Source organism: Podarcis gaigeae (assembly GCF_964106915.1).
Source record: "Podarcis gaigeae genome assembly, chromosome: 8".
Lineage (NCBI taxonomy): Eukaryota > Metazoa > Chordata > Lepidosauria > Squamata > Lacertidae > Podarcis > Podarcis gaigeae.
The window spans coordinates 76,396,820-76,410,750 of record NC_139684.1 but is presented as its reverse complement, the minus strand read 5'-3'; the positions used below and the strand labels follow the sequence as shown (position 1 = coordinate 76,410,750).

The 13,931-nt window shown below is 40.7% G+C and overlaps 2 protein-coding genes across 6 annotated transcripts in view; one reads left to right on the top strand and one right to left on the bottom strand.

The window, feature by feature from the left end:
* LOC310851730 (phospholipase A2 inhibitor 25 kDa subunit-like) overlaps positions 1-13,931 on the top strand; it is a 1,159,037-nt gene that overhangs the window by 179,228 nt on the left and 965,878 nt on the right. The gene's annotated exons all lie outside the window — the stretch shown is intronic.
* LOC310851617 (phospholipase A2 inhibitor and Ly6/PLAUR domain-containing protein-like) overlaps positions 1-13,931 on the bottom strand; it is a 309,684-nt gene that overhangs the window by 223,362 nt on the left and 72,391 nt on the right. The window contains exon 1 of one of the 5 annotated variants that reach the window (XR_014567776.1): positions 2,165-2,366. The exons of the other annotated variants lie outside the window; for them this stretch is intronic. The gene's annotated coding sequence lies outside the window, so the exon portion shown is untranslated. Of the gene's footprint in view, positions 1-2,164; positions 2,367-13,931 lie in introns of those variants that run through there. 5 annotated transcript variants of the gene reach the window in all.

Sequence of the window (13,931 nt, the reverse complement as noted above, 5' to 3'; positions counted from 1 at the left end):
TTGTTCCTTTTTGGAGCTTACAAAACCTCACTCCCTAAAGTAATAGAAAATATTCAGAATTTTGGGGAAGTGGCAGGATTTAAGCTAAATAGGAATAAAACTAAATTATTAGTTAAAAACATGAAGGAAGAAGAAAGAACCAAATTAGAACAAAATATTGAGATTGAAGTCTATAAAAAGGTTAAATATTTAGGGATTTGGTTAACATCAAGGAATATAAACCTATTTAAAAATAACTATGAAAAAAAATGGCTTGAGGTAAAAAGAAATTTAGAAATATGGAGCAGAATGAATCTCTCAATGTTAGGAAAAATATCAGCGATTAAAATGAATGTGTTGCCTAAAATGCTATTTCTTTTTCAATCAATACCAGTCATCCTGAAAGATGAATGCTTTAAACAATGGCAGAAAGAGATTTCAAGATTTATCTGGCGGGGCAAAAGGCCAAGGATAAAACATAAAATACTTACAGATGTAAAAGATAGAGGCGGGTTTGCCCTCCCAGACCTTAAATTGTATTACGAATCTGCTTGTTTGGTCTGGATCAGGGACTGGATGAGATTGGACAAGCAAGAGGCACTGGAACTAGAAGGACATGACAACAGATTTGGTTGGCATGCATACTTAGGGTACGGGAAAGGGAAGATTCATAGAAGCTTTTACAACCATAAAATCAGGAAATCGTTAATGAGAGTATGGGAGAGATATAAAGACTTATTGGAACAAAAGACTCCGTGGTGGCTTTCACCACATGAAGCATTACTGCTCAAACCACTTGGAAAGAAAGGAAAATGGCTCACATATGCTGATTTATTAAAGGAACGTGATGGGAAATGGAAATTAAGAGATTATGATGAGATCAAAGACCACTTTCAGAGTTGGTTGCATTATCGACAATTACATGAAACATATAAAGAAGACTGTAAGAAAGGATTTAGTTATACCAGATCTAGGTTTCAAATGGAAGTGATTGAAGGGAAAGTGAAATTACTGAAGGCCGCATATAGCATACTATTGGAATGGGAGACGAAAGATGAAGAGGTAAAATCAGCTATGATTAAATGGGCACAAGATGTAGGTCACAATATTATGATGGAGGATTGGGTTAAATTATGGAAAACTGACTTAAAATTAACAGATTGTTCACTATTGAAGGAGAACTACATGAAGATGATGTACAGATGGTATACAACTCCAGTGCAGCTACGGAAAATGTACAAAACTAGCTCAAACATATGTTGGAAGTGTAAGGAAAAGGAGGGAACATTTTATCATCTGTGGTGGGATTGTAAAGTAATTTAAAAAAATTGGCAAATGATATACAATGAACTGAAGAAAATGTTCCATTTAACATTTGTTAAAAAAACCCGAGGCATTTTTGTTGGGGATTGTAGGGAAAGACCTGCCAAAAAAGTTGAAAAACATCTTCATGTATGCGACAACGGCCGCGAGAGTTCTGGTAGCACAAGGATGGAAGACTGAAGAAATCCCAACTAAAGAATTATGGCGATAAAAATTGATGGATTATGCAGAACTGGCAAAATTGACACATAAGCTATGGGACAAGGATAACTGTGACTTTAAGGATGAATGGGAACCTTTCACAAAGTATTTGAAGACCAACAAAGTGAACTGGACTCCTTGGCAGGTTTTGAATAAACATCCACAATTTTTTTAAAAAAGAACCAAAGTATTAAGTGTGAAACAACTGAAAAAACCTTGAAGTGAAATAACATTGTAAACTGAAGTATCCTAAGTTTTATCTACTCGTGTCATAAACTTGCTTGTTAAATAAAATTGTTAATGTTAATTTGAACAAATCCTGCCCGAGACTCCTAATTATTAAGTTTTACTTCATGCAAATCCCCTACAAGATAATCTGAGGTAGACTGTGGAAATCCATGGGGTTGGTGTTCTGTGAGTTGTGTGCACTATACTTAAGGGAGAGGACGGGCCCAACGGTGCCAAGGGAAAAAGGATCGTCAGGCCCATCATAATGACATCACAAGAAATATTCATGACCTAACTCTCTGCTACTTTCTCTTGGTAACCCTGCCCCCCTTGCTCTCTGGGGTGTTGATCTGCACTTTTAACTCCCCTTCTCTCCCAAGCTGCAAGTTCTTTTCAGTGTCCTCTAAAGGTAATTAAATGTTCCCCATCTTACCTGGAGAAAGCAGGACCGAGAGGAGGCATGCGCTCAGGAGTGCCTTCATCATTCTGGAAAGATTAGGAGACTCAGAGCAGAGATGGATCAACAAGGGAATTGGTGCAGGTAGAGGCTTACGTGGAGTTATTTATAGGCCATGGATTCGTGTCGGAGGCAACACTTGGCAACAAATGGTTCAGTGAGGCCCAGGAATGGGTGCTGTTTGTACACCACAAAGATAAAGAGGAACATACTGAAATTCAAAACTCAGTGGAATTCAAAACTCAGGAATTGTCTATGATCTCATTAGTTGTTGATTGACACTTCTAAGATTTATTTTTCGATATAGATAATTTACAATTTACAATGTCAATGATGAAGGCACTCAAGAAAGCAATTTAGAGCCAAATAGGCAAGGGCAAAAGCCCTGAAGCCACCTACAAAATAGCCCCTCAAAATGGCCTCCATCTAAGGATTCCTCTTAATAATAATGATAATAATTTTATTATTTCTACTCCCCACCCCATCTGATTTGGTTACCTCAGCCACTCTGGGTGCCTTCAAGCATATACAGAAACATAATAAAACATCAAACATTTAAAATCTCCCTATACAGGACTGCCTTCAGATGTCTTCCAAAAGTTCTATAGTTACTTATCTCCTTGACATCTAATAGGAGGCCATTCCACAGTGTAGGTACAACTCCCAAGAAGGCCTTCTGCCTGGTTCCCACTAACCTCACTTCTCACAGTGAGAAAACCTCCAGAAGGCCCTCAGAGCTAGATCTCAGTGTTTGGACTGAATTGGGAGTGGAGTGGAGATGCTCTTTCAGGAAAAGCCTGGATACTAGATCCATTCCAGGAAGGCTGGAAAGTGTGGAATGGGCTGTGGATGCAATGGAGACTTTAAGCAGTGAAACTGATCCTGCTGTCTTCGAAATGGTTTCCAGAGGGTGAAAAGAATGAAGAGAGACCTCAGGAATGAATGTGCCAATGGCCGAGGGTGCCAGGTATGAATCAGCCACTTACACAACTACGAGGAAGGTCTCGATTGGAGCCAGCAATGGCCATGGAGCTTTCTCTATTAGGGAGCTACAAAAACATGGCTATTCTCTCTTTTTTTAAAAAAGAAAAAGAAAATATTTTTTATTCAATTTTACACGATTCATTTGAATGCAAACATTAGTGACAATCATCAACATTTAGGATTCCCTCCACCCCTCCATGGTTTCCATTATCAAACATTTTCTAGTGCATCATATATTTTCTCTATTTTTCTTAAAATAATCCATTTTTACCTTAGCTTTTAGTACATTGCAAGCGTTACTCAAATCCTGTCAAAGTTTTTAGTTCTTTACAGTGTTCTCTTAAGTAAATTGTATATTTTTTCCCATTCCTTATTAAAGTTACTATGTCCTGGTTTCTGATTTCCCTGGTCATTTTTGCCATTTTGGCATTGTCCATCATCTACATCAACCATTCATGCCTGGTCAGGACTTTGTCTTTTTTTAATCTTTGGGCCGGTAGTATCCACGCTGTTGTCCTCGCATACATAAATAATCGTTTCTGTTCCTTTCGTATCTCTACATCTGAAATTCCTAGTAAAAAAGCTTCTGTCCCCCCCAAACGTTATTTCAAACATTTATTCTGATCATTATATATCAGTTGTGGTTCGAGGGCCCTACCCCCACGAAGTGAAATGAAGACACAAGGACACGTGATATAAGGTTAATGGGCTAGAAAAGGCCACAACTTTATTGATTACAGCAATGAAAAGGTATTGGCTTAGGCATTGGATCGAAACAAGTGGGTTTATTCACCAGGGGTTCATCACCTGTTGATGCTAATCCAACTATAGGCTCACCCCTGCTGTCACCGAGGGTCGTGCCATGGCCTCCCGCCAAGCAGGCATCGGACAGAATACACGACTGCCAGATTCCTTTAACGGAATACCCCTAAAAATTGAAGGCATAGGCGATGGCCACACCTAGCACTTCGACACACCACCACACATTATTCCAATGCCTAACCTACCCACCAATACCACAAAAGTTGTGACGATTGCTACGAGGTAGGCGAAAAAACCAAAAAGCCTATTGCCAAATGGAAAAACTCCTACCAGGCCCCCGGGCAACCAGGGCGACCAACCTAAGGTCCATAGCAAGGCCAATGACCTAAGCCCTAACTAAAAGGGAGTGGAGGGTGGGTGACTCGTGACGGGACGAGGAGGAGGAATGAGGCCAGGGAAAGGCTGGTGCTACAGCAAAAGGCTGCTGAACACTCCCCCCACGCAGCACCTGGTTGGGTGGCCACCGGGGGGCGTGAGCGCCAGCCAGGTGAGCTGGAGGCAGGGGGCAACGCCCCCTGCTGGGCGGTGCTTGGGCTCCCGCCCACAACCACTCCCCTCTCTTTCAGGGAGGAGAGTCTTTCCCAGAATGTTTTTGTTATCTTGCACATCCACCACATGTGGTAGAACGTGCCTTCCTTCTCTATACCCTTCCAATATACATTTGAAGTAGTTCTATACATCTTTGCTAAATTTGTAGGTGTTACATCATTTTCATATAGTTCTCCTTCAATGCACAGCATGCTGTAAATTTTAATTCCTCCCTCCATAACTTTTCCCAAGATGAAAATTGAATATTGTGCCCAATATCTTTTGCCCATTGTATCATTACCGATTTAACTTCCTCATCTTTAGTATGCCATTCTAGCAACAACTTATACATTTTGGAAAGTAACTTCACATTGTATTACAGTAAATATTTTTCAAACCTTGAAATTTCCTTACTAAACCCATTTTTCTTATCAATGTTAAACACATCATTTAATTGATGGTATTGCAACCAATCTGTTACTAAATGTCTTGTATCCTCAAATCTTTTCAACTTTAATTGTTGTAGGACGACGCAGTCCTACTCTCCTTTTCCTGCGTTGGCTTGAGGAAGCTTTTGAGATCACTTGCTGATTATTGTCAAGTGGAACAACTATCAATAAATTACAGCAAATCTAAAATTATGGTGTTTTCAAAAAAAGAAGGAAACACAAATGGAGAATTAATGGTCAACCTATTGACCAGGTAGCAACTTTCAAATACCTGGGAATAACTTTTCAGGAAAGGGTCTCGTGGCACCAACAGATGAAAAACGCCATCGCCAACGCAGGAAGGGCCAACAAAGCCCTTACAAGATTCTTTCACGGGAAAGGGGGAAAATACGTTCCGGCGGCCTCCCAGGTTTTTGCTGCAAAAATACTCCCACAACTCACTTATGGATCCCAGGTTTGCAGTTTTAAAAATTTTGCGCCTATGGAGGCATTTCAAGCAAAATTCTACCGGTGTTTATTGGGGATCCCTCCCTGTGTATCTAATATAGCTGTCTGCTTAGAAGTTGGACAACTACCTGTTAACGCGCGTTTGTGGATTCTAAAGATACACTACTGGTTAAAACTTATTTTTTCCCCGGCCGGTTTGGCTCCCCTAACACTCTTAGACACCTTTCATTCTACCTGGAAAGCTTCCCTGTTTGAAAAGATAAGAAGCTTGGGTTTCTCCCCGCAGATCTTGATAGCGGCAGGATATGAGAGAGCCAGAAGTCAAGTGCTCCAGCGCATTAGGGACATAGAGCTGCAATGTCATATGGGCAAAATGGATAAACACGCCACAATTAGAGACTCTGGGAGAGGGTTCTCACCCGCAAACTATCTGGCTGATTTACAAATACCTAAGTACAGACATTCCTTTACCCTGGCCAGATTCAACGTTCTGCCCTCTGCCCTGCTGCTAGGCAGATATGAGGGCAAACCATATGAGTCACGTGTTTGCCCATGTGACTCATCGGAAGTGGAAACAAGTTTGCATGTATTGCTGCACTGTAGTTATTACGAGGATCTACGCCTGACCTTTATTGCCCCAGTTCTACGAAAGTTTAAAAATGAATCAGAACTTCAATGTATGAGAGCCTTGGTAGAAGATAAGGTTCCTGTAATCACGATCAATGTTGCTAAATTCTGTGCAGCCGCTATCAGGCGCAGAAAACAAGAGCTTTCCAATGTCAACATGCAGGTGAAGGCAAATACTTAATTTTATTCATGTTGTCCAATTTTATGTTTCGCTGACTAGCTGTACGAGTCAATCTGGTCTGTGACCGTTTAATAAAATTTGATTTAATTGTTGTTCTACTTCCATTAGCAACTCTTTATAGGTTGCCCATTCACTTTTTGCATTAGTTTTTTTCAAGCATATTGCTTCCAGTGAGGAAAGACACCATGGTGTCTTCTGCTCTAACAGGTTTTTATATTTCTCCCATACTGCAAAAATGGATTTCCTTACCAAAGGATTTTAAAACCCTTTGTGCACTTTAGTCTTCTCATACCAAATAAATGCATGCCATCTAAATCTATTATCATGACCCTCAAGGTCTAAAATATATGTATTAAAAAAATTATCCACTCCCACAGCCAGCAGAGACAGGACACTTCATAATATATTATGAAGTGTTCTGCTCCACTGACTAAGGGTATGCTTTGAAATAAAAATAACATCTTGGCAATACATTAATTTTCATTGCTGAAATTCTTCCCCATAGTGATAAATTCATCCTTCCCCAAACATCCATATTTCCCTTTATTTATTTCCATAGTTCCATACATAGTTATCCTTAAAGAAATTTATATTCTTAGCTGTCAACCAAACCCCCATACAGTTCACCTTCTTTCTTTCAATTGTCAATTGTGTTGCTAGTTGTAACTCATTTTCATGTTGTTCTGTCATATTTTTAACCAGTACTTTCATTTCATTTTTATTTATCTTAAATCCCGCTACCTGACCAAATTCAGATATTTTATCTAGGACCCTTAGTATACTTGCCAGTGGGTCTTCTACGGTCATTACAAGGTCATCTGCAAATGTTCTCAGCTTAAATGCTTTTATTTCTTCTTCAGATCTTATATTCCTCACCAGGGTCTCTAATACTAAAATGAACAGTAATGGCGACAGGGGCCAAACTCTGTCTTGTCCCTTTTGTAATTTTACATTTTCTGATACTGCATTATTGCCTGCTGGTCTGCATAACTTGCGTCAATTCCCCTTAGGAATGATTTTCCAAAATTCATCATCTCCATATTCCCCCCCCCCCCATAAAGGTCCATGACACGTTATCAAAGTCCTTCTCTGCATCCACAAACATCAAAGCTGCTTGCTTTTCATTCCTGACTTCCAGATACTGATACTCTATTGTATCAATTAATTTTCCTTATATTATCCTTCATCTTTCAGCCAGGAAGAAAACTAGCTTGATCTTGATGAATTAGCTCTTTTACGTCCTTTTACATCCTTCATCCTTCAACGGTTGTCCCAGAAAATCTTGTAGTTTTTTAATAATATTTTGCTGATAAATCTGGCCCTGGCAATTTACCTAATTTTGATTGGTTAATTTCTTGTTGCCCTTCGTGTAATATTATTGGTGCATTTAAATAATTGATTTTCTGTTTTGGAATCATTGGTAAATTACTGTGGTTTAAATATTCTCCAGTTCTATCTTTATTTTCTTTATCGGCTCGATATAGCTCTGTATAATATTTTACAAATTGTTGTCAAATGTCATTTGGGTTATCTATTATTTTTTCTTCTACTTTCAATTTATTTATTACATTCAATTCATGTTTCTTTTTAAACTGCCAAGCAAGCAGTTTTCCTCATTTGTTTGCATTTTTTTTTAAAAAAATCTACCTTAACATGTGCCTTAACATTTTAATCTTTCATTCAGTTTCTTGGTTCACTAACACCTCTGAATCATTTCCAGGTTTTTAAATCAATTCTTCCAATATTTCTTTCTTTTTACCCTCTTCAAACTTTTTTTTGATAAGCATTTTGTTGAGTAAAAAAAACATCTCATCACTGCCATGGCCATTCTCTCAACCAGTCAAGTGGTTTAATGCCCATCATTAATTTAGTGCTTTGGTTGTTCTACTGCAAACAGAGTGCTTAAATGGTTTGTGATAAGGTTTTTAAATTTCCTCCCACAATGGCTGAGACTGCCAACCATATTCTTCAGTGCGTGGCCATAGCCCTCATTTGCTACAGACATGTGCATAAACTCCTAATACTATCACATCCAAGATCTATGGGAAGTTGCTTGGTTCTTGATGGATAAAGGTATATTCTGAACTAGTGTCTCTGTCTTTGCTCTTACTTGATGTGGAGTCTTAATGAATTGGAAAGCGCAATATACTTTTTCTGATCTTCCAGGCTGCTAGTCAAAGTGCAATGAAAGCCTCAGAGTACTGCTCAGGTGATTGCTGCAGTGGTAGAGCTAGACATAGCTCAAGACTGTTGAAAGGTTCCAGGGACACACTGGTAGACACTGAATAGAATACAATGACTCCAAGATCATTACTGACAGCTAATTAAATCATTTTATAAAACTTCAACCCTCCTTGTTCCAGTTGTGTCAGATTGTTAGGATAGAGAGAGATACTTTAACTCAGCTGATCAGTTTGATGATGACTGCCCTGATCCACATTGTCTTGAATTGAAGCCAGCTCAGTGTTTATACCCATTTGAAATCCAATCCTCTATTTTCAAAAGATAAGAACCCTGGCTGTGCTCTTTTTTGCTCTTCAAGATATGGCAACCCTAAGAGGAGGCAGTGATGGCTATCAAATGCCATCCATCAACCTTTTATTCGACTGTCAGTCAGAAAAAAATACATTTTTCAATACACAGTTAAAACATCCAGGAAGATTTTAGAACTTAGCCAACACTAAAATGGGCTAAACAGATAGCCCCATATCAATACAGTCAATTATAGTCTTGCGACGCTTAAAAGCTAAAAAAAGAAATTTGGCCACCAAGGAAGGTATAGCTCTAGTCACATTATTCAGCAAGTGTAAAACCTGGTTTTCTTCAGGTAGGAAGCTAAATTGACATAGGAGTGGGTCTATAAAATTTTGTCTAAGCTCTGCATAAGAAGGGCAAGTCAAGAGAATGTGTTCGGTGGACTCAGCCACACTCATGGCACAATGACAGGTTCTCTGGGCATATGGTACTCCCCTGTACCTTCCCCACAATATTGCAGAGTCAAGGACATTTAATCTAGCCGCTGTAAGAAGTCTGCGGTATTCCACATAGTGGATTTCTGCAAGGTAGGGGGCTGGTATGGTCTGATAAATCTGGTCCCCTAGGAACATCCCTGGTTTTACCTGGGCTATGTCCTCTTGTCTGGCAATGTCACTCAGTCTCTGGGAGATCACAGCTCTAGCTTGATTGTACGTCATAGACTCAAAGTAAAGGTGAGACAATCCGCAGGATTGAACCTTGTTAATGACCTCCCTTTCCCACGATGATTGGAAATCGTCCCTCAATATCAAGGGGGCAATACCCACTGGTTTAAAACAAAGTTTGAGCCATAGCCAGAGCTTTGTCTTCAAGGCCACATACCGTAGAGCTTGCCAGCCGACCTCTAATCTCATAACCGCACCCGCTACCGAGGGGGGGAATCCTAAGGATGGCTCTAAGGAATCGTGTTTGAATAGAATCCAGTTTCAAAAAATCCCTACGGGAGCCTAAAGAGATGCCCACCAAAAGAAGGGGGAGGACTTTCATTTGAAAGAGTCTCAAAGCTATCTTCAATGATTGAGCCTGATTCTTAGCATATAGAGATCTAATCTGGATGGCTGCTTTAGATGCATTAGTTGTTATATAGTCTCTATGGGCCAGAAAAGACCTATTTGACCGTATTACTTGTCCCATATATTTAAAGCAGTTAACCTGCTCTAGGGGGATCCCGTTCATCGACCATCGATGGAGTCTCGGTCGGGCAGAGAAGACCATGATCTTGGTCTTAGCATAGTTGGGTTGGAGCTCATGCTGATCACAGTATTCATGTAGAGCTTGCAACATTCTCCTCAGTCCAATAGGGGATCTGGCAAGAAGTGCGGCATCATCCGCATACAGAAGAACATTCAGAGATCGGCCTGCTAATTTGGGGGGGTGGAATGCATCATTGGCCATGTGAGTCATCAGTGAGTTAATGTAAAAGCTGAACAATGCTGGGGCCAATAGACAACCCTGTCTTACCCCTCTAGTGGTGGTAACAGGGTTGGAGACTAGGCCTTTATTGTCTAGCCTGATTCTCAGAAAGGTGTTTGTATGGAGGCTGATAATCAGATGAAGGAGACGACGATTGATCTTTGTAGCAGCCAGTTTTGTCCATACCTGCTTTCTAGAGATTCGATCAAATGCCTGCTTAAGGTCAATAAAGGCCACATGAAGAACCTTTGGGGCTTTGCCGGCATACTTTTCCGCCAGGTGAATCAAGGTTAATATTTGGTCTATGGTAGATCTTCCAGGGCGAAAACCCGCCTGTTCATTGGCAATGATATTGTCCTCCTCCATCCATTTTAATAGTTTGTTTAACAGTTACCCCAAGTAAATCGTCCCAATAACATTTAGCAAGCTGATTGGCCTAAAGTTGCTCGGCTCTGTACGTGGGCCTTTCTTATGTATTAATACAATCAACGCAGAGCTCCAGCTAGAGGGAAATTTTGCTGTTTTGTTTATATGCGTGTAAAGTGCTGCTAAAAGTGGGATCCACCAATCTTTATGGCATCAATGGATATAAGGTCATCACCGGGGGCCTTGCCTGCTTTAAATCGATCTATGAGAGTTTCAACTTCAGGGCATGTAACTGAGTCCCAATCGGACAGTGCTTTCCGGCTCCACCGTATCACCGCAGGCATCATGGGCTGCATACAGATCGGTGAAGTATCGTTCCCAAGTGTCCGCTGAGATGTGGGGTTCTATTCTTGCAAGCGGCCTACCCAGGTATCTGGAAATTAACTGCCAAAAAGAGGCTGGATTTCTATTCTCTGCAGCTATCAAAAGGCTACCAACTTAGATGACTTAAAAAGATAATTAGAGAAATTCAGGCAGGGCAAAGTTACCTACAAAGGCTATGTTCTACCTCTACCGTCAAAGGAAGTTTGCCTCTGAATACTTGGTGCCTGGGAATTGCTGATGGACAGAATATTGCCACAGTCAAGTCTAGATTTCAGGCTCTCCTGCGGTTTCTGCAATACGTAAATCCAAACATATTGAGAAAAATAATCAGACTTCCGTGTTGGCTGCCTGTTCTGCTGGAAGGGTGAGCTCTTTCGCTGGAAAGAGCACCGGTGCTTTGAAGGTTGGGGAAACTAAGACTTCCCGGTTAGCGCCATCGTCTAATGGCGGATTCCCTCCGAGCTCCGGAGGGAATCGGCTCCGTAGAAGACGGGTCTTGCCGCGGCAGTGACGCGGGGACCCTCAGAAACCACAGGTGCTGCTGCCTGTGGACCCGGTGACTCGGCGGGCACCATTTGCGGCCCCCCGACCCGCGAAGGAGCCTTTTTAAAGGCTACGGAATGGGGGACGGGGAGCGGCGCGGTGCTGTGAGTCGTTTGCTTCTCCTACGGAGCGAAGCCGCATGCCATGGCCGGAGAGCGCTAACTTCTTCTTTTGAACAATTGGACTCCAAAAGTAACAACCCGTGAGTAGTACGGAAATTGGAATTACAAAGGGAAAATTCTTTTTTTTCTGAATTAGGCACGATCGGGGAAGGCGCAAAAAGGAAGTCCGTCTCCCCATCCTGTAGACAATTTAAAGCAAGGATTAGATAACTAAGGTCGTGAGAACTTTTTTTTCTTTACTGGATAAAAGCTATTAATTTCACGATTTGGCAGTATAAGTAATTTTGCTGGAGGATAAGAGTTGTTTTTGATTTTGAGAGCTGAAGTGCAACCCCCCGGGACCCGGGAGTGATCTGCGAGAGAGCCTGTTGAGGAGACATAGAAGAGTTTGACAGCTGTCAAACTAGCTGTCAAAGCTGGGGGGGGAGAACTTTGTTTCTGTTGTCTTTGCTGGCTATATTTGTTACAACTTGGTTTTAAACTGTTGAAAATAAAGAAGAACTGAAACAAGTTAACTTGACTTTTGGATTGGAGCTGGAAGGAATACTAAGTAACCAGAATCCCTCTAGAGGGGGTTCAGGGACACTACAAGAATGGCTGCAGGTGGAAAAATACAGGCTGAACTGGACAGAATGTTTTTTCTCTTGGGAAAGTTACAAGGTCAAAGTGAAGTTTTGGCTACAAATGTTACAATTATGAATTTAACAGCAAATAAACTCACTGAATTTGATAAGGACTTGACTCAAGAAGCCTATGCAGCTGAACAAGAAAAGAAATCTGAGATTTCTGAGAGAGTGGAGAAAGAGATACGTGCTGTTCCGGTGGAGAGGGAAGGAGGAGCTGGAATGCTGCAGATGATAAAGGAGAGCCAGAGGCCTGCTAAGATGGATACAAAGGAAAACAAGATTTGGATGATGAGAATTTGGTTTGAATTGGAGAATGAAGAATGGAGAGATCTCCTAATGGGGAGATCTGAAGACCTATGGATTACAAATCTGATTAAGGTGGAAGTTGGAGCTTTTGGGAAATTTGGGACATTTGGACTTAAAAGGAGTAAGAAACAAGATTTGGGCCCCACTTTTAAATATGGAGGTCTGGCTGGAAGAAATATGGACCCTATTGGGACAGAGCTTCTCCGAGACTTGGTTTTCAATACAAAGGACTATAAAAAAAACTGGCGGAGAGGAATTGAGAGAGAATTAAGAGCCTTGGACGTGAGGTCTCCAGGCTGATAGTTGATAGACTGATGGACATTTACTGGGGATCGAAACCGGGAAAGGGGGGGTGGGATTTTGGGAATCCAAAGGGTGTACAATTATATTTTGTTTCTTTTTATTCTGTTTTGTTATCAGTATAAAAACTGGGAAATTCGTGGAAGGGAACTTGGGTCGACTTTAGAAAAGGGTTTAAAGAATGAGCATTGATGTACAAATTGAGGTTTATAAGTTAAAATTTATTAATTAAAACGAATTAAATATAATAAGGCAAAATTTGGGGATAAGAACTTGCTGAGCTAACAATTGAAACTGGAATACAAGGGGAGGCGTGGGGAAGTCAGCGAAAGATGTTATTGAAAATAAGGAATGTAAATGCTATGTGTTTTTAATTTTTCTTTTGTTTTTTCTTGTTTTTTGAAAATTTCAATAAATATCTTTTTTTAAAAAAAGAAGGTTGGGGAAACTGCTAGAGCGATGCAGTACCCCTTAAAAACCTCGAATTGAGCATTCCGAGGACTTGGTGTTCCTGCAGTGCCTGGAACGACTCCCTCACCCCCGGTAAACTCTTGATAAGGGCTCCGAGAGCAGGTGAGGTTGAAGACGGAGGCACTTGGGAATAGACTTGCTTCCTTCATCGCATGAAGCTCTGAGTCTGGCGATCGTGAGCTGCCAATTTCTCCAAGCAACTATGATTGGAAAAGAGTGAGTAATAAATTAAAAATTTGGACATTCATTTGGAAAGTACAGGGGCTTAAAAAAACAACGGAGGTTGTTTCCCTCTGATTAAGAGATGAAACAGCTACATTAGCCAAAGCCGTGATCTAAAATTTACGACTTTCTAAAGACTTTCAAGTTAACCTTTGTATTCCTCCTTCTAGCAGGGGGGAGATACTTTTCAGATTGTTTTAATCCTTGCAGAAAGTTTGGATTTACGAGGTATTTTCTTTGTGGAAGCGGATTACTCAGTCGGGAAGACTAGACTCCATTGTGACATCATAAAGAAAAGGACACTTTCAACTTTCGTTTTCCTACTTGGGGAGAAAAAAGTAACTGCAGCTGCCCGAACTCAAAGGCTTTTCTTTTCCCTTTCTCTTTTAAACAATACTTCTACCCCCAAATATAAAT